This window comes from Ochlerotatus camptorhynchus, unplaced genomic scaffold (assembly GCF_037179485.1).
Source record: "Ochlerotatus camptorhynchus isolate MF236.1 unplaced genomic scaffold, CSIRO-AGI_Acam_v1.1 ptg000530l, whole genome shotgun sequence".
Lineage (NCBI taxonomy): Eukaryota > Metazoa > Arthropoda > Insecta > Diptera > Culicidae > Ochlerotatus > Ochlerotatus camptorhynchus.
The window spans coordinates 5160228-5182275 of NW_027041014.1; the positions used below are offsets into that span (position 1 = coordinate 5160228).

General features: G+C 40.4%; 1 protein-coding gene across 8 annotated transcripts in view; it reads left to right on the forward strand.

Annotated features, from left to right (window-relative positions):
- LOC135713046 (basic helix-loop-helix ARNT-like protein 1) overlaps positions 1-22048 on the forward strand; it is a 288167-nt gene that overhangs the window by 104958 nt on the left and 161161 nt on the right. For 2 of the 8 annotated variants that reach the window (XM_065236121.1, XM_065236123.1), the window contains exon 1: positions 17119-17247. The exons of 1 other annotated variant lie outside the window; for it this stretch is intronic. The gene's annotated coding sequence lies outside the window, so the exon portion shown is untranslated. 5 more of the 8 variants (XM_065236125.1, XM_065236127.1, XM_065236124.1 and 2 more) reach the window with 4 other exon arrangements.

The following is a 22048-nucleotide window of genomic DNA, read 5'->3' on the forward strand; positions in this document are numbered from 1 at the left end:
CTTAGCAGATCTAAAAAAATTTTCCTAAGATGAAGTAATTAAATTGGGTTGTTAGCGGAATGCTTAAATAAAACAGCAAAAAAGGGTTATCTTCCATTTAATTCCTTTTAAATAATTTTGGTATCCATGACAGATACGTATTTAAGTGGAATTAAATTGAAGATAACCCTTTTTTGCTGTTTTATTTAAGCATTCCGCAAACAACCCAATTTCATGACTTCATTATGATGGCTACCACGCCTTAGGGATTTTTTTATTTTTTTTGGTATTTGAATAGATTTTTCTCCTTTACTTTACTAAATCCTTTGGATAACTAATAGGTAGGTTCCGATTCTACACATTGTAGTTTCATTTTTGTACCTGTGATCTTGACATTTTTACCTATGGGATGAGTACTTTTTTTCAAAATTTCTTAATCAAGCTAAGAGTTCCTTATCTGGCAGGTAATCTGCAGTTGTGGGATTAAAAGCGAAACTGGGACCATGAACCAGCAAATTTATCATGAGGAATGCCTAAGGAAAAGATGGATCCGGCCAATACTCTCCGAAACTAAGGCCAATTGACCTGAAGGATTTCAAGCGGAAATGGAATTTGGTAGCCAAACAAGTGCAGCAGTTCCACACAGATTCACAAATCGTTTCGGATCGACCTTTTACGATTATGATGAAACTTTGCATTGTTGTATGTTATTGCCCAACATGCCATTTTACATATATGGTTCCCTAGTTTTGCACACGACTAACACTTGAAAAGGGCTTATGCAAAAATGATACGCATCAATAGGAAAATATGTATCTCGTGAACGATTTGCTTAATCGAGATTGTGTCTTTGAAGGAGTCGTGGACAAGTATTGTGCCTTCCAAGAAAAAATGTAAACTGTAAAAAATTATAGATTTTTTTTACAAAAAGAAAAATTAAAATTACTCTAATTCCATTTTTTTTTATTTTTTTTTATATTTATTTTGTAGTTTAGATAAAGTAATACCTACTGACACTGTGCATTTGCTGGGCAAATCATAAACAAAAAAGTTATGAATTATTGAAAAAATAAGTATTTTTTAAAATACCACCTACAGTTATCGAATATATAGTGTTAATATTAAAACACATTAAATTTACAACAAAAAAGGTCAAAATGCTTAAATAGTCCAAAGTTGTTATTTTCGAGATACTCGTAGGTTGAAATTCACTTATCGCATAATTTGAGCAATTTTCGCTCTTTTGAGATGTTATTCGTGAGTGTTCAATCTTGAAAATATTTTTAACAAAAAGCCCAATTAATTTCCTTAAACTTTGCTGTTCACAGTTTTTTAATCATACGCACGAGTTTAGACATAATAGTTCATATCTAAAAAGCGTGACGTGTTAGAGAATAGATTTATTCTAGACTTTAATTCAGTACACCATAAGAATTTCAAATATGGTAAAATAACTATGTTATTGAAAGTCGTTTTACAAAGTGTTGTTAGTTTTTAATCTAGTTGTGCAAGATCTTGCTAGGGGAATTTACGTATTCTCGGCAACCTAAGCAGCGACCTTCTTTCTATAGCCTTTTTCTCTAAGGAACGCACACATATGCAGTATTGGTTTGTTTACAATCTTTTGCTGCCAGCTGCTCTAACAATTTCAGTCGAAAGAATTGTTAAAAACTGTTTTGAAACGCTTTTACAAAGCTCCAATCTTCTCTAGTGAGAGCGAGTATTGTCGGCAACCAGTTTTTCTTCGGCAACCGTTCCATTTGAACTGCATGTAAATCTGCTGTTCTATTATCGGCAACTCGAAATCAGCTACAATTTGTAGTGCGTGTGTTTCATTTCAAGAAAACCTTGCTAGATTGCTTTTTCTCAGTGGTAAAAATATAGTCAAATTGAAGCTGAAAGCATAAAGAATCGTTTGCATGCATTCAGCAAAGTGTTTTCGTAAGAAAATCCAGTGAAAATAGTGTTTCAATTTGTGTTGCCGAAAATAGTATGTCATGCCGAAGCCGTCATTTCCCCTATATAAACTTTTGACGAATGCTTTCAGATAAGAAATCGATGCCTACCTTTTTTGGATGACTGACAAATCAATTTGCATGATTCTATTTCTGACAGTTTTCTGATAATGTTTAAGTCACATTTTGTTAATTTTTTATAATGAGTTTGGTCACTTTTGAGTCACTTTTTTAAATGATTTTAGTCACTAATTCAGTATTTTTATTGCTTAATACTGCTATCAGCCCTGTGTTAAGAATCCTAAAAAATAATTCAATGAACCTTGAGATAACAGAGAATTTCAGAATAACATGGGATTCAGATAATCCAAGCATAATATTTAGAAAATTCTGGAATGATATTTACAAAATCCAATAAAGTCTATCAATAATTAGTTTCATTAATTTAACATATTGCCGAGGATTTATCAAACATTGTCAATAATTATTCTTCCTAAATAAGCGCTTGACAACAATGTAAATACAATCGGCTTTGCATTGGGAGTTGATGAAAAAATTGGAAGTTCTACTATAAGCGAATACGTCCCAACATTTGATTGGTTGATAAATGAGAAATTGGTGAAATTGTTTAGAGTGAAAATTTTACCCTCCGTTCCCCTACGTGAATTCCGTAATACGATTTGCGTCAAAAGATGCAAAGAAATTTTAGATTCTTCCAACATCCCGTTTTTGTTTCGCGTCTGTCATGCAACTTAATCATCTAACACATTTTAATCGTTGCATGCGAGATTACCAGAACAGGTTCCCTGCTTATGGCATCCTAGTAGCACAAAAACCACCAATTCATTCTGCCAATCACAGCCGTATCACGGCGATCAAAACAAGGAATCCAAATTTCGTGAGCCCATCCATCACCGAATCCGACCCGAAGACACGAAACATCGCAGTCGTTCATGTGCGGCTATAAGACCCGAAACGAGCATATCATTTGTTTTGTTTTTTTTTTTTTTTTTTTTTTATTCTCAGCGCTTTCGTTCTCTCTCACCTTCTGGTAATGGCTCTTTTCTACGACTACGAATACCACACCTCGAGACCCTCAGCAAAATTCCTTTGCATGTTCTAGAGGCGTCATACTCCGGTCGGAATCCTCTGAATATGCCGGTTCTGAAAACTGTCTTCCACTTCCATCGTCAGTTGCTCCGATAGTAATTATTAACCAGTTCACCAATACACGAGCTTCCCTTCCGCGCTGCAAACAAGAGTGCTGGTAGGTTATGGACAGCACACTTGTCTAAATATGCTACCTTACCACCCCACTCCCCATTTATTGAGCGTCGGACACTCGGAAATGTAGTGCGATAGTAAGGGACCTGTTTTGCGCCACCCGTCCACACCTGCAAAGCAGCGAAACGTTTTCACTCTCGCACTTTCTGCTTATACTCTAATGGTATTACAACAATGTTGTAAGTACATATCTGCCTTCCAATCCCCCCCCCCACCCCCTCCCACTAGGTCGAATCAAAAGAGAGCTCTCTCGGCTGTTCTCAGGGCACTCAGTAAGATAGTGCACCTGCGGAACCAGTCGGGTGGAGCTCTCATGTAATTTTTTTTTTCGCTCCGTTCATAATTTGCTACATTGTAACACATTGTAAGCGATGACGACAGAGCGCTCGCTAGGGGTGCTCCGTGTTGTAATGCTCTGCGGGGGATTAATGATGAGATTTTGATTTATTTATTTTTTGTTCTAGATGTAATTTTATCATTGTAAAATTCTATGATTCTACATCTCGATGTTAAGAAAACTTCACTTTAAGCTTTACTAGGGAAAGTAGCGGAAAAATGAATTTTTGAATTCACCTTTTCCGATTTGTATGCAACTTTGTGTAATTGTTTGTTATGTGTAATGACTTACATTTTTGCTAAAATTTTATCATTTGGATAATGGCGTCATTGAAATAAAAAAAAAAAATGTAGCGCTGGAACGGAATTTTTGATTGAAATGGCGTCTGAGACAAAATTGTACCGAAAAATGTTCTCCTTCTGGGCTAAATAAAAATTTAATTTATTTTAAGTTTTAAACTTTAAAAACTTTTCAAAAACACAATTATTTCAAAATGTATTTTTCCCGATTTTTGAAATTAATAAATTGTTACTTCAAAAGTAAAAAGCTTATGAAAAGTGCAAACTTTCGGAATGTTTAAAACCATATGTATTGTATCATACATATGAACAAACTTGCCCGTTTCTATCTAGACGCATATAATTTTCAAAATTATCTGGATATTTTAGTCAAAATCCTCTTCAACTGTGCTCAAACATTAGATTTGGTATTCTCATCAAAATTCTCTAGGCAATTCTTCAAAGTGTAAGAATTCTAAAATGTTGTCCAAGTCCAAGAGTCATTGTGGGAATCAATGGCAACAAACTTACCCCTCACAGGAACTTGACGATCACACGTCTCGTCGGCCACGGATACGGCCTGGTGAAGTCCTTCCAGCGCCCGATCGATGTCCTTTACAATGTCAAGTGGCGGATTTTCGTCGATGTTCCAAACTGGGCCCAGTTGACGTAGTGGTAGTCTTTTCATATGATTGCAGCAGGAGCTATGGTGACGCCGACCTCAGCCACCACCGGTTGGTGATCGGAGCTTAAATCGTTGATTGCCACTGGCTTGGATAGCCCGAAGTTCGTCAGGAAGAAGCCCAGTGTGGAAGGGTTTCCCGCTGGAAAGATGAATGTCTGTTCATCCGGAAATTGCTCTGTATACAGCCCATATTTTTTTCCTCTGTTCGGCATCTAACACCACTGTGACCAGTAATTTGATCTATTGTAGTCTTTCCCGTGTCCTTAGTATAGTGCATGTCGTATTACTCCATCACTATTGAGAAATGATAAAGTTTTCGATTTTTTTACAGTTGTCATTCTTGCATTTATCGAAAGGATCCGACTCTAATTGAAAGGTTCCGCTATTTATACCCTTCGGAGTGTTGAAACACCCTCCAAAGGCGCGCCCCTCTGTCAGTCAAAATTGGATTCCTTAGCAACAAAATTAATGTATGACACCGATAATGATCATGCATCAGAACCCTAGTCTTAACCACTTCAAACTAGAGATCAACGAATAGAAGATTAAAAATCACATACTAACTCATTTTTTCCTTGTTTCAAGATCATCCTCGGTGGACAAAGCCGAGTCTTGTCACTATCAACAAGGCATAAAAAGTAACAAGGACTAAGCTGTGTTCCTTGGAATGCTGAAAAATCCTGTTCTCCTAGTTTGAAGTAGTCAGGACTAGGAATCGGTGGTAGATCTTACATCCCGTAACGTACCACGAAAAGGTGATCTGCCCACGTTACGGCCCATGCTGCGAGTGGTCGAATAGTAGGCTACCGTTCTGGTTCCGTTGGTAGTTGCGCCATGCTTCGTGGCTGGTATTTAAATCGCCCCCAATAACGAATCGTGAGCTCGTGCGAGTGATGTTGGTCAGGTCATTTTTAAATTGGATGCCTAATCCATTACTGGCAGCACACTGACGAGGGCAGTATACGGCGATGAACCGGATGTTTCCGGTTGGCAATTCCACCTCCACACTAAGGGCCTCGATAATAGAAGTGCGGATGTGGGGCAAGGTGTAAGACAAGATCCCCTTGTTGATGTTGACCGCAACACCACCCCCCTGGAGTCGGATTTGAGATGGGTCTCTGTTAGAAGGCCCACGTCGATATTGTGCTTACGGAGGAAGTCAGCAAGCTCGAACTTTTTAGCTCGTACAGAGCAAGCGTTCCAAGTGGCGATAGTTAATGGTTTAGACGCCATACTGAATAATAAACTTACCGAGCACTTGGATCTGTTCGGGCTTGTTGCGGCACTGACGAAGAGCGCTGGTCATGTGGACGAAAATCTTGATCAGCTCATCCGCAGAGAAGATATCGGGATTAGCGTTTCGTGCTGGTGGTTGTCTCCATAATCCAGGGGAATGGAGAGCTTTGTCCAGCTGAGGGATCAGACGTTTCTTGACGGGGCCGGATTGCACCCGTGGATTTGCCTGACCGTGCTGCGTAGCATGAAAAGGCGGGAAGTCCTCCACCCTGAATGCCGGAGAGTTTTCCTTCTTTCGTTCTGGTTGATTCCTCGTGGACACCTGCTTTCGGATCGGCTTGAAATTCTCGCGTTTGGGGCACTTTTTGTCGGACTCATGATGACCGCCACCACAGTTGGCGCATTTTATCTCATCCGCCTAATCGACGACACACTTAGAGATATCGTAGTTTTGTGTGCTTGATGTTCCGGGTGCCGTGCCCGAAATTCAGGCAACGCTGGCACTGGGTGACGTCGTGACGGCCGTCACGGTTTGGCTCCCATCCCACAATGATGGAGTTTGAGGAGCGGATAGCCTTCAACGTATTCAGCGTCACTGTTCCCTTCTGAAAGTGTACCAGGAAAAGATAATCCGGGTACTTTTTCGTGTTCTCGTCCCTTCGCGTAATCCGGTAGACGGCAGTTGGAACCAGCTTGTACTGGTCCTTGATTTGATCCGAGATGAACTTTGGGTCGCAGCTCGGTAGACCTCGGATGACCATCTTGAAGGGCTTCTCACCGGGAATATCGTGGGTGAAGAATTCCGCCTTGGAATCCTTCAGGTGATTTACGGCCAGGTTGTATTCCGCTCTCGTGTGGAGCATCACCTCGGTGCCGATTCCACTGAGTTTGTACTCAGCTTTGACGCCCATTGACGCGAAGCTAGCGTGTTGAGGGATGCATTTTTTACCACCAGCGGTGGTAGCTTCACTTTTGTAGCACTCTGGCTGGAATTTTCGCCTTCATTGGCGACACCGAACATCGGTATAACCGGTAACATCATCGCGACTCGCACAATCGGACTGGCGGTTCCTCCTCCTCCTCTTACTTTGCTTGTTCGTTGTCACTGGATGGGCGTTTGTTGCATCGGTAGGTAGAGTGGTGAACCTATTTGAAATAAGCACACCACCCGAGCTTCCTTCAACGGGATCTTCAATCCGGTGCTTGCTCCTTGAGCGATTTTGTCCCATCGTGGAACACACTCTCTCTCACACAAGAGATGACCGGACAACTTTCAGCGCGAAAACTTAGAATGAGTTTGTGTGGCCTGCAGAATGCTTATATGTCTCCGGAATGTACGAAACATTTATCAAATTAAGATTTCATGGGTTTTCATATCAGATTTCTTTTGGAACTTTTTTTTGGAACTGCTTCTTTTTCATTCTCTCAATTATTTTCAGAATTCCGTCTAAACTTTTTATTTAAATTCCTCTCGAATTTTTCATTAAATTCCAGTTATAATTTGAATCACAATTGCTTTCATATTTTTCTAAAATTCTGTTACAAATATTTTTTAATTCTGTTGAATTCACTCCAAAACTTCTTAGCACTATCCTCTGGAGCCTCCCTTAGCTCAGTCGGTAAAGGCGCAGCTACAAAGCAAGACCATGCTGGAGGTGACTGGGTTCAATTCGCGGTCCGGTCTAGGAATTTTTCGGGTTGGAAAATTTCTCGACTTCCCTGGGCATAGAAGTATGATTGGACTTGCCATACAATTATACCAATGCAAAAATGGTACAGGCATCGAAAGCTCTCAATTAATAACTGTGGAAGTGCATCTAGAACACTAAGTTGAGAGCACGCAATAAGCTAATATGCGATATGCAATAAGCTTGAAATGCGAAGAAGAAGAAGAAGAAGAAGAAGAAGAAGAAGAACAAGAAGAAGAAGAAGAAGAAGAAGACTATCCTCAGATGTTGTGAGTTTGAACTTCCTTGGAATTTAACTCAAAACTATTGCTCTTTAACCTCTCCTTGACTCAGCCGAACATTTTAAATTCTGCTGAAGATTCTTCTGGAACCAAATCAACTTCAGATACAGATTTCATCCGAGTTCTTATAACCATCCTTTTGAATTGCTAAGAAGTTCTTGTCAGCATTGCTGTGGAAGTCTTGTAAGAATTTATTCGGAGTTGTGAATTTTTTGATATTTTTTGGAATTATTCTCTGAATTTTTTTTGAGTTCTTCACAGAGATTCTTTGAAATTCTCCTACACATTTCCTCACAATGCCCTTGGCAGCTCTCTTCAGAATTGCCATGTAGTTCTACTACTATCTTTAAATTGCCTAAGTATATTCCTGAAGCTTTCGTCACAAAGCCTTTCAATTGCTTGTCATAATTTCTTTCTAGTCACCTCGGAATGCTTTAAGAATACTTTCCAGAATTTCCCTCGGACTTCTCTTTGGATGATGCCAATTCTCATCGAAATTCCATTTTAATTTTTGTGCTGTAAATTCATCCAAGTTTAAGACATGTTTGATGTTGCAGCACTATTCCCAAGCGTACCAACCACCGATGCTTTAAGTAGCCTGCGTCGGCATCTGGAACGTCGTCGAGCGCCACACAATCACATTGAGGCTTATCTGCTTGTGGCCGAGGTATACATGAATCAAATTTTTTTCACTTTCAGAGGGAAATTGTATAAGCAAACGTTTGGTCTAAGCATGGGCAGCAAACTTTCGCCTCTCCTGGCGAACGTCTTCATGAGTGACTTTGAAGTCGATGCTCAAAAACAAAAGTGGTTCCCACGTGTGTGGAGGCGCTATGTAGACGATGTTTTTGCACCAGTTAAAGAACGCTACCTAGAACAAACCCTTAACCTGCTTAACTCCGGGACAGTTCAATCAAATTCACGGTAGAAAGAGAAGTGGATGGGAAATTGCCCTTTCTGGATCTAATGATCACCAGAAAGGAATACCTACGACACCGTGAAATTCGGTATTTATCGCAAACCGACGTCCGCTGATCGCTACATTACTTCCGATTCCAACCACTTTGGCGCTCAAAAGCAAGCTGCTTTTCACTCCATGGCACACCGTCTTTACAACGTACCCATGAAGGATGACGAGTTTGCAGACGAAAGAAACCGTATCTACAAAGCGGCTGAAGTGAATGGGTACGAAAAGGAGTTCGTGAACAAAATTCTCCGAAAACACAAACGGAAGAAGCACCGACAAAATATAACAGCACTAGAACCGATGGGAGAAGAAGTAAAACTGTTCTATCCCAAAATCACAAACCCAATCAAATCCACACTCAAGCGACAAGGACTTCAGGTAGTACACAAGAGCGACAACACTTTGCGTGACCTGTTGTGTAACCTGAATGATAAGGTTCCGCCGGATGAACAGTCCGGAATTTATCAAATTCCCTGCAAGGACTGTCCTTCGGTCTGTATCGGACAAACGCGCCGCAAAGTAAAAGTTCGCCTAAAACAACATAAACATGCTGTAGACTACAAAAACCCAATGAATTAGCCGTTGCGGTACACACAATTAGCTTAGACCATAACATTGACTGGAAAGGTGCAAAAATCATCAAAACCGTCGGAAATGCTTCAAATCTAAACGCATGGGAATCATCATTTATCACCAATACTGCCTTTTCATGCTGACAAGTCTGAGAATACAGTAGCTACTCTTCTCTTCTTATTGGACGTGTACGGAACAACGTATAAACATCCTGAGTAATCAGTTAGACATTGTCCCGTAGATGGGCATCATCACGCCCGAAACCGGTCGACAGAAAGGTAAATTTTAATTTATTTTAACGTTGTAAGAACGATAAGTGTTGTGTCTTGTCTCGCATCGCGTCTTGTGAGTGTTTAAGACATATCCCAAGTTTTATTTCAAGCTCAAGTTTTCTAAAAGAATTTCATACTACAATCTGTCACTTTCTAAAATTCAACCGTTTTAACCATGGCGTTCAGCGTTTCAGCAGCTTTCTGATAATTTTCATGATTCTGTAGCTCAGAAAACTTCTTAAGTATTGATGCGACCTTGGAAATCTTTCGAGATATCCAACTTCAGAATATTAACTTAATTTTAGAGCTCATAAAATCTGTGACAGTTCTTTGGAAACAATAATTTTAATGTTTCGTGATCTATTTTTTTTTTTCAAGATCTAAGAAATTAATTTGTTATTGATGCAATTAATTATAAGGAAAGTCGCTCAGTAAAATTTTTTTTAATTGCTTTGGCTTTTCTTCCTTGGCTGTTTTCGCCATCCCCTTACTATGTTGCTGAGTTTTGCTAGCACTTAACGAAGAAACTTGCAATATAGCCCGCCATGCCTTCAGCTGAACACCACTGATTTACAGTAACTCCGCACCACTCAGATCTTAACTGACTATGTTATCTGAGGCCCACAACGTAGTTTATGAACACCGTATTACAAATAGAGATAATTCTACTGATCTGTTGGCTAAAACACGCTATGTCTGAAGGCACTTTTTTTGCAATATTCATGTACCTCATATTTTTCTTCACAAGATGTTAGCATTGATCCTAACAATCAAATCTGTGATGGTTTTAAAATATTTCATCTTTGGTTTTTAGAGAAAAAGTGTTTTGAAGTATACTTAGTCGTATACAAAGGCGTATACGAAAACTGTTACGGATCGAAACAAATTCAGCTGAAAATGATTCAAAATGGGACTAAAGTTGTCAAAATACTGGTAAAGTAAGATTCCCTTATCGGTATTGTACACAGCAAAAAAATAATTTTGATATCACATCAAAGTGGATGCACTACAATCATGTCGACAATTTCATGTAATTTTTATGACCACATAAATAAACAAATGCAGTAAAAGCAGCGTAATGTCAGTTCATGCATTGTATTAATGATAATTTTGTCCTTTTTAGCAAGTAATATTACACCATATTTTCGACATGATTGTAGTGCATCCACTTTGACGTGATATCAAAATTATTTTTTTGCTGTGTAAGATATCGTAGCTTTGTCATAATCTCATAATGTTTAAATTAATAAAATAATTAAACAATTGTGTAGTCTCTAAATTTACTGTTATTCAGCCATTCCATTGCAAAACGATATAGTGGTTCTTAGAATTTGGTAAAAAATTGTAATTTTATTCCTTAAAATATATATATTTTATTTTGTGTCATCAGGGTGACCATTTCAACGTTAGAGTAGTCCAAAAAATCGTTTATTTTTTTTTCAAATGCCTCTTTTTTAAATGTATAACTTTTGAACTATTGGGCTGATTTCAAAGATCAAAATATTAATTGAAAGGTAATTAAAAATTCGTGTAAAAAATGTTATAAAAAAATGGGATTTTATATTGAAAAACATTGATTCCTGGTCTTCCTGCGACGTTAAAAAAATAAAAAAACGGCTAGTTTTTTGCCTGCTTTTGGCGACAAAGTGGTTTTCACTACACGCAGGACGTTTCATAGAAAAAAGCTGCGTCAGACATAATTTGCAAATTTTTATGAATTTTTTTTTTCTGCTGTGATTTTTTGTAACAAATATCTACAAACCCACACATCTTTGACTGTCGAGTTTGGTTTGAACTTCTTGTTAACATCTTTCTTCTGGATATTTGTGAACCGCAATTTTCATAAACTGCTCCCTTTTCTATACCGGTAAACGGCAATGTAACATGCGTGAGTCGTATTCATCGTGTTTGGGTGGCGAACTCCCATTTTTGCCCTGCTCATGCGATCACAGTTCAAAAGGGAAGCGTAAAAGAGAAAGAGATATCACAAGAAATTATCTCTACTATACCTGTTTTCTAAGACATAGAGTAGGAGTTGTTCAACCAACGACCCGATGAAACAGCTTATAGAAGTTACATTCAAATTCAAAGCCCTGTTTTTCCTTGATTTCCTTGAACTTTGATGAAATTCTTCGAACTTTCTTGATGTTCTTTGACAGTCTCTGAGTTTAGCTTTTTTTCCTGAAATTCTCAGATATTTCTTAAAGTTCACAGTACTTTCCTAATGTTATTAAATTTTCACATACCATCCTAAAGTTTGCCAACATTTCTTCACGTTTAAAGAACTTTTTGCAGAGCATCATTCAAATTCATATAATGTTTCTATGGTTCACAGAACTCTCTTGAAGTTCGTAGAATTTACCAGAACGACATTGAACTCCCCAGAAGCTCACAAAACGTCCCTGAAGTCGGCAAAATTTTCTTGAAGTTTATAGAGCTTATCTGAAGATCAAAGCACATCTTTAGTTTTAATAATATTCCTGAAGTTTGTAGAACTTCCCTGAAGTTCAATGAACTTATCTGAAAGTTGTTGAATTTCTCTGCTTTATTGGAGGAAATTATTTAAAGTTTGCAGTACTTTCCTAAAATTCATCACAGTTCCCTATAGTTCGCAGAATTTCTTAGAAGGTCGCTGAACCTTCCAGAAAATTTCCATGCACAAAATATGGGAACTGCAATGAAGCTCTAGCAACTATGTAGTAATTCAAGGTGAGGACTACCTAAACTCACTGGACAAGAGTAACTAACCTCATGTGAGTTTCATTCCTCCTCCTTCCTGTTAAACGATTTTTAAAAAAATATCGTCATGGTTGTCAGAATTTATTTTCGATCTCGCCGTTGAGTGAAACATATCTATTTATTTTTAAAAATCCAAGCAAATTTTCCGCCCCTCAGGATGATTTAGTGGTAAATGCCACCTTCGTCAGCTGCTGAATACATGACACAAAACTTTCGGATACCTACTATCTCCTTTATTTAGCTCCGGTAAAAATCTTTCAATGATCGTCGCTACTAAAGTGGCTCAATTTTTTTACAGAACCGCTTTTCGAAGCACGACAAGCGAGCTATCTATTTTCTTCATGAGATTTTTTTTAATTTTTCCAGATTTTCTACACGATACATCCATAAAAAAGACTCGAAATAGGGTGAAAATCAACGCCTACTATGATTACGTGGCTGTCTCGAACTGTCCTGCTCGCTTCTTTCTCTTTAACTATTATGAGGGAAGAGAAATTAAACAAGATATTGTGCTACGAACAAATATTAATTGATTTATCACAAAGCCGACAAAATCAATATGGATCTTAACGGTGCCGGTGGTGTAGTGGTAAGTGTGATTACCTCTCACCCCAGCAGGCCTGGGTTCAATCCCAGTCGGCGCCGCCGGGATGTTCTGAGGCATAACATCTCTGATCACGCCTTCCTTCGGATGGGAAGTAAAGCCGTTGGTCCCCGGTTCATGAGTTGATGGGTCGATAGGTAGGGTCCAGGTGTGGGAGCTGCCTTCCTGGCACGTCGGTAGCATTGGTGCTCAGCACGGAAAACAAGATCGACGGAAAAAACAAACCAAAGGAAAAAAAAAAAAAAAAAAAAATATGGATCTTACTTGGGAGTCAAAGAAAACTTCTTTAATGCCATTTGGATTAATGCAATCAATTTTGAACCTTATTTGACTGCATTTGTATGCTGTTGTATGGTATACGCCTTCATAATCAGCTTTGTAAACTTCAAAACACTTGTTCTCAAAAAACCCAATATGAAATATTTTGAAACCATCACAGATTTGATTGTTAGAATCAATACTAACATCCTGTGAATATTGACTCCCCGTTCTCGATGCTTGAACTCTCAACTGCTCTTCTTTCATGCAACAACTCGGCTCCAGGAATGGATCGAATCAAGTTCAACTTGCTCAAGAACCTCCCAGACGTCACTAAGAGGCGCTTGTTGAACTTGTTCAATCAATTCCTGGAGCACAACGTTGTTCCGGACGATTGGAGACAAGTGAGAGTTATAGCCATTCAGAAACCCGGTAAACCCGCGTCGGATCATAACTCGTACCGTCCCATCGCGATGCTGTCGTGCATTCGGAAATTGTTGGAGAAAATGATTCTTTTTCGTTTGGACAAGTGGGTCGAGGCGAATAGCTTACTCTCAGATACGCAATTTGGATTTCGAAGGGGCAAAGGAACGAATGACTGCCTAGCGTTGCTTTCAACTGAAATCCAATTAGCCTACGCTGAAAAACAGCAGATGGGTTCAGTTTTCTTGGACATTAAAGGGGCTTTTGATTCTGTTTGCATCGACATCCTTTCGGACAAACTCCATACCAGTGGGCTTTCACCAATTATCAATAATTTCTTGTACAATTTATTGTCCGAGAAACAAATGAGCTTCTCTCATGGTAACTCGGCAATTTCACGAATTAGCTACATGGGCCTCCCTCAGGGCTCATGTCTGAGTCCCCTTATGTACAACTTCTATGTTAAAGACATTGACGATTGTCTTGCCGAAAATTGCACGCTAAGGCAGCTTGCAGATGACGGCGTGATCTCCGTTGTTGGGCCAAAAGCACCGGACCTGCAAGGACCATTGCAAGATACCTTGGACAATTTGTCTACATGGGCAATGAATCTGGGTATCGAATTCTCTCCGGAGAAAACTGAGATGGTTGTTTTTTCTAGGAAGCTTTATCCAGCACAGTTGCAGCTTCAACTTATGGGTAAAACAATCACTCACAGCATGTCTTTCAAGTATTTAGGTGTCTGGTTCGATTCCAAATGCACTTGGGGAAAACACGTTGCGTATGTGAGTCAGAGGTGCCAACAAAGAATCAATTTTCTTCGTTGTATTAACGGCACTTAGTGGGGAGCCCATCCGGAAGATCTGATAAGACTTTACAAAACCACCATTCTATCGGTTTTGGAGTATGGTAGCTTTTGCTTCCAATCGGCGGCGAACACCCACATCTTGAAGCTGCAACGGATTCAATATCGTTGCATTCGAATCGCACTAGGTTGTATGCATTCGACGCATACAATGAGTCTGGAAGTACTTGTGGGCGTACTTCCCTTACCAGATCGGTTCGCGGAATTGTCGTTTCGGTTCCTTATCCGCTGTGAAGTCATGAACCCGTTGGTGATCGAGAATTTTGAGAAGCTGCTTGATCGAAATCCGCAAACACGATTCATGAGCTTGTACTACGAGTACATGACTCTGGAAATTAGCCTCTCCCCGTTCAATACCAATGAAGTATCCCACGATTTCAGTTGTTATTCCGTAAGATTCGATTTCTCAATGAGGGAGGAAATTCAAGGAATACCAGAGCCCCATCGCCCCCTGATTGTACCATCCATCTGCGCGAACAAATACCGCCACGTCAATGCCGAGAAGAGATTTTTCACTGATGGGTCCACAATAAATACGTCCACTGGTTTTGGTGTATACAATGATCTCCATAGTGCCTCATATCAGCTTAAAAAACCATGTTCGGTATACGTTGCAGAACAAGCAGCTATATTGTTTGCGTTAGAGCAGATCTCCTCACGTCCCCCTGATCACTATTTCATTTTTTCGGATAGTCTAAGTTCTCTGGAGGCTATGCGTTCTATGAGGCCGATGAAGCACTCGACGTATTTCCTGAACGAAATACGATCGTCACTGAGTGCTTTATCAAACAGCTCACATATCATCACCTTAGTATGGGTCCCTTCTCATTGCTCTATCCCGGGCAATGAGAAAGCAGACTCGCTGGCTAAGGTGGGCGCTATGGAAGGCGACATTTACGAGCGACAAATCGCCTACAATGAATTTTTCACAATTGCTCGTCAGCAAGTCCTCATCAACTGGCAACAAAAGTGGAATGATGGTGAACGGGGAAGATGGTTACATTCGATCCTCCCACAGGTGTCGATCAAACCCTGGTTCAAGGGATTGGACGTGGATCGCGATTTTATTCGGGTAGTGTCCAGGCTCATGTCCAATCACTACTCGTTAAACGCACATCTCTACCGCATAGGGCTTGTAGACAGCAGTTTGTGTGCCTGTGGAAACGGCTATCACGACATTGAGCATGTTGTCTGGTCCTGCACCTCACATCATGTGGCGAGATCCGAACTAATTGAATCCCTCAGGGCCCGAGGAAAACAACCTTATACACCAATTAGAGACGTTCTAGCTTGCCGTGATCTCGATGTTATGAGATTAATTTACGTATTTCCTAAAAAGTGCTAATTTGTGTATGTAGTAGTGTTTTGTGTTTTAATTCTTTCATTCTTTCATCACTATCCCAACCCAAGTCCCCTCTTGTATCATTTCAGCTGTGCTTTCAATGCTTCGATATCCACAGCACATGCCCGCCAATACAGTGCAGTGACACTAATCCGTCGAATGAAGCAGAAAAAAGATTTACCAATATCCCTTTCCCTTTGCCCCTCTAAATAAATGTATTTATTAATCTCGAGTAAACCGCGCGTATTCGGTTGTAAAACAAATTATAAAAAAATACATGTAAATTAATTTGGCTCCGCAAAGCTACCACATTTGAGCCTTTACAAATAAATGGATTATAAAGAAAGAAAAACATCATGTGAAGAAAAATCTGAGGTACAAGAATGTTGCAAAAAAAGTGCCTTCAGACATAGCGTGTAACATAACCATTATAGGGTCGGTTTCGCTTGATCATTTTAGAACGAATCGACATAGTTATGGGATAATTCGGAAATATTTATCGAATAATAACCCATATGATCTAGTTGGCTTAGTGGAAAATATTCTTGTTTCGCTCTTGAAACATTAATCTGACTGTAACAATTTTCTGGCATTGCTCTTAAATTCATTCGACCAAAAACCCCAGCAACCCGTCTCCACGGATTTGAAAATCAGTTTACTTCCGACAAAAATTAACGTCAACAATAAAAAAATCATGCCCCCGCAGGAATCGTCGCAATTGCCACTGCTACACTTCATTGGCATTCGAGAATTGTATTTTCACTCTCTGCATCGCTTACCCGTCGCCAAAAATAACTCCCCCATCACGAGTCAATTCAATCTGCTCCGCTTTTTTACCGCTATTCAAAAATAAAACTTGAACATCCCCATGTCCGACCACCCCGAGTTTTCTCCCCCTCCCAACGAAGCGTAAATCATCCATCTTGAACATGGTTCCTCCACAAGCCTCGTCGTCGTCGTTGTCGTGGGCACTCATTCTCCCGAAATCTATTACTCACTGCCAATCCTAAGCCCCCCCACCCACCCTTCCCCCTTTTCCGGCTTCATCTAGCATTGCTAGAGCACTGATCGTCGCCGTTGTCGTCATTCGCAATCCACCAAAACTGTTTGGGCCCCATCACCCATCAACATCAACACAACAAAGTAGCGGTGTAGCGATTCAACATAAGGAAGACGACGTCCTCCGTCGTTGTCGTCGTCGTCGTCGTCGTCGTCGAATGAGAAAGAGAGCCCCACCGACCGTCTTCGTCTTCGGCGGTTGTGAGTGAGTGGTTTTGGGATACGGTGGGGACGCACGATAGCCAGTATACTTCTGCTGCGCCGCCGGAGGCAGGCTGCCTGGGTGTTGTACGAAATCAGTAGTCCGTCAGTCAGTTGGTCTTAGTTGATGAGCAGCAGCAGCGCTATACACGGGTGCCGGAGCCGGTTTCGGCTTGTTCAGATAAAGTACCTACCTCCTATCGGATCGGTTTCAAATTTAGGTAGTATCGGAGAAATATTTAACGGAAGACGCGCACGCTCCTCGCCCGTGTCCGCTCCGGTTTCGGTTATTCTGTTTCCGGCTTTTTCGATCGCGTCGGTGTCGGCAAATTTTTCCAGAATTCGCCGGGTTTTCCTGGAGGCGTTGCTCGAGTGCGACAGGTGCTACTACGGCTGATGCTGGATTTTGGGCGGAATTTTCGGTGAGCGAGAACGAGTGAGAGCTCCCCCGCCCCGGAGTGCGGTGGCCACTTGTTGGACCTGCCTGTCTTTTTTTTTTTTTTTCGTTGGTGTGTTTTGAAGTTTGTGCATCGACGGCTGAAGTTCATCCGTCGGGAATTCGAACGCAGTTGGTTCTCGAAGGGGGGACGGACGTCGGTGTGTTTCGGTGTGCGGTTGGATGTGCTGCGATTGATAAATTATCGCTTGGCCTTTTTGCGCGGATTTTGTGTCTCGGTTTGGTGCGCGATAAGAGCGGCAGAGTGAGTTCAAGTTGCGAAAAAAAAAATTAAAGGTGAAGATTTGGTATATCATCATCGACGAATACACGCGATAATCGACCGAGAGGGGTTTGTGTCGATTTTTTTTCGGAGTGTACGCGTGTGGGTGTTTTTACTCGGTTGACGAGAGTGAAGCAAGAAATAATCCTCCGAGGAAGAAATTCGCCACAGAAGACGAATAGAAGAATATAGATGGAAAAATTTCCGCGTAAATTTAGCTATTGGCAGTTGGCGAATTTTTTTTTTCTTTATTTCGCTGCGTTTCGCCTTGAGGTGTGTCGAAGAGGGCAACGATTCTCCACGTGGGATTAGCCGATGAAAACAAATCTTGTGCGGAAGAGCGCAGGAACGAGAGCGGCTCAGAGAGAACGAGAAAACCGGGTATTTCTGGTGGTGGTCGTGGTGTTCTTTTTTTGATTGTTGCTGCTATTGGGTGGCCACTGAGTTGCTGCTGCCGTCGGTGTTTGGTGGAAAGCGGAATGTAGTTAAATGATATTTTCGGAGGTTGTAGGAGAAAACGATGATACTGACCCCCACGGCAAGTGCGGTATGTGTTGTGTTATCGGTTGTCAGGCTCGATAATTGGAGTGTGATGAATAACAGAATAACATCGGTGCTGAACTGTCGAACGGTTTCTTGTAAATATGTACTGGCGTACGAACACACCTAACTGAAGGCGAAGAATTGATGGATAAACCGAAGCAGACAAGTGCGTACGACGGAGGTTACCGGTATCAACTTCTCTCGAACGAGTTCGATTAATCAATAAAAGTAAATGCATAACGTTGAGTCACGTATTCGCGGCAAGGACAACTCTTACACTAAGCAACGGATTTGTTTTGAATTCTTAAAATGCTTGCGAAATGCAAAATTCAGCAATCCATTTCAGTCTGCAAAATTCGATGCTCGTGGAGCACCATCGTAAATTTCTCTTTTACGGGGGGAATTTCATAGGAATGGGATTGGTTGTAGATACTACCCACTCGTGGGCGGCCGCCGTATGCTGTTTTAGTCATTTATCATATCATATTTGGGTCATTCTAGCGCTGAAGTGTTGACAAATCAGGGCTGCGGAGTTGGTAAACAATGTTCCGACTACTCTAAAATTTGTCTGCCGACTACTGAATCCTACTACGAAGCAGAATATTGAAAATGTGACTGACTGGATTGTTTTTCTTGGACAGTAAAATTTAACCATGTTTGACTATATTGTGGTCCATTGAGCAGGGCTGGTTGCATGTCACTTTTTAGTGACTAGGTCAGTCACTAAAAAGTCACTTTTTTCACCAAATAATCACTAAAGGCACTATTTTATTAAAATTTAGTCATTAATGCCACTTTTTTTACGACCGTCGGGATTTTCTGATGCATAAAATCTCTTATCATGCCTTTCTTCGGAACGGAAGAAAGCCGTTGGTCCCTGGTCCACAAGTTAGTTGATGGGTCGATAGGTAGGGTCCAGGTGGGCGAGCTGCCTCCCCCTGGCATCGGTAGCATTGGTAGCAAATGAAGGATTAAAAAACACAGATGGGAACGTTAACTGTTCAATCGGTGTTGACGGCATGACTAATATTTTAATTTTCTTTTTCAACTTCGTGATCAAGACATTTAAAAAAATATGTGTCAAAATTCATAGTAACATATAAAAAACTAAACTAAACTGCTTACTCGTAACCGCTCGATCGGTCCTTCTTGGTGGCTTGCTAATACAGGCATCCGTAATTTGGCATCCACTCTGTCTTATGATGGTTTTATAACGACAATGAAAATCCATTTAGATTTAAATAGAACATTTCAAAGTGTTTAAACATTCCTGGTTAGTAATTCAGCTTTTTGCTGTTTTGAAAACTTTTTATATTCTGGCGAGAAAGTAAAAATCTGTCTTGTTTTACAACTTAATTTAAAGCAGTTTTCAACCCCTCCATAAAACTGTTCTGTAAATCAACCATAAACTCTTTTCGCAACTTTTTATTAATGTCTTGATGAAATACTATATAAACGTGTTCTATAATTATTAAAGCTACGATAAAACTATTCGGGTTTAAATGAGAGCAACAATCATATAAAGACTGGACTCGGAAAAAATGAGACACACAAAAATGATCACCAAAAATTCTTTTTAAATCGGATACTTCTAAAATTTTTGGCATAATTTATTTATTGAATTTCCTCCCCCAAGTTGAATGCTTGTACATTTCTCTTAACACTGCTCATGAGATCTTGGGCGAGGCTTTGTCCATCTTCCTTACACAATTTCTCCCAGTTTTTCTTCAAAGCTTCATCGGTTTTGAATGTTTTTCCGCTTTTCCTCAACTTCTTCTTCATTATCGCCCAAAACTTTTCGATCGGACGAAGTTCTGGTATATTTGGCGGGTTCGCCTCCTTCGGGACCACATTAACGCCCTTCGCTTCGTACCAATCCATTACAGGCTTGGCGTAATGGCACGAAGTGAGATCCGGCCAGAATAGCGTAGGCCCACGGTGAGAGCGGAGGAAGGGCAGCAAGCGCTTCTGCAAGCATTCCTCTCGATAAATCTGCCCGTTTATGGTGCCGGTTGTAACGAACGGCTTGCTGTACCGTCCGCACTCGCAGATCGCCTGCCATAACAGGTACTTCTTCGCGAATTTGTCCATCTTTCTCTTCCGGAACTTTTCCGGAACCTCCATGCGGGACGTACCGACAAAAAACTCGAGGCCGGGGATTTGTTTGGTGCCCGCCTTGATGCATGTCTCGTCGTCCATGACGAGACAGCCTGGCTTGACCAGCCACGCACGGTACAGCTTCCGCGCACGCAATTTGGCCACCGTGTTCTGCTTGTCAGTCCGGTTTGGCGCCTTCCTGACCTTAAAAACACGTAGCCCAGCCCGCTTCATGGTCTGCTGGACGAACCACTTCGACGAATTGACCTTTTTGGCCACGTCTCGGGTGGAAAGGTTCGGGTTATTCTTAAAGTACTGCCTTATATTCCGTGCCTTCTCTGGGTATTCCGTTTTCGGTTTTCGGCCGCTTCCAGCGCGCCGCTCGATGGTCTTCGTCTCTTGGAACATCTTCACAACGCGGGACACGGTGGAATGGTGGACTCCAAGCCTCTTGCCGATCCATCTGTGCGACTGACCAGGATTTTCGATCACCGCGTCCAAGATTTGCTGGCGTAGCTCTTCTTGTTTCGAATGCATCTTGAAAACTAAATGACAGATCGCGATACATAACACTCTAAACTAGTATTACCCAAAATTTCATTAATTTTTACCCACGCGATAAAAAGTTACACCCAAAACAAAGTGTCGCATTTTTTCCGAGTCCAGTCTTTATTGTTGCTTTCTTGGCTTTTTAAAGTGTATCATATCATTCCCAGGGCTGGTAGCAGGTCACTTTTTAGTGACTTGGTCACTATTTTGAAACCAGTCATTAAAAAGTCACTTTTTACAGCAAATAGTCACTAAAGTCACTAATTCCCTAAAAATAGTCACTAAAGTCACTTTTTCACCACTAAAATAGAGTGACATTAACAAATATTTAAAAAAAATTAAATGAGTACTTCGCACTAAGAAAGTCAACAGTAGTTTTAACAAAATATACATATCTTTTAAAAAATTGAAATTTTTTAAACTAGGGTAACCAGTGAACCGCAAAACTTGAGAACACCAGGAAAACTATTGGGAAATGTGTTCAATTCCGATTGAAAATCCCAGAAAATAAATTGTAAACCTTGGAAACTTTCCAAAGGTATTTGTCTGTGATAGATTTTCAAAAGTCTTTCAAGGATGATTAAGAACTTTAAAAAATCCAAAGTAAATTTTCAGAGAATTTTAAAGGATACTAGGGATGACACCAAGATACATCACAGAAGAATTCCAAAGTACAGACTACGAAAGTCTCATGTAAAATTAAGTACTCTGAGGACGGATTTCTTCATCTCCGCCTAAATCTGAAACCAGCTTTACCTATATAATTAAACTTGGCTCAACACATACGAGTGCCGCTTTTGATTATTGTTTAAATTATTAGAGACGCAAAATTCAGCTCGGAAACAATTTTGGAAATAATTCCAATATAATTGAGAGTGCATTTCAACGAGAGTTCTGAGAAGAATTCTATGATGATTGGATGAGGATTCTAGGTCCCATTCTTATAAGAATTCATTTTTTTTGGAACTTTAATTTAAGGGAGCTCTGCTGAAAATTCCATGAAAATCCCGTGAACTCCAAAGATGGTCTCTGCGGCTAAAAGAATTCTGGGATGAGAATTCTAAAGAGTTCGAAATAAATTTCGAGAAGAAGTCCAATGGAACCGAATTTGGAG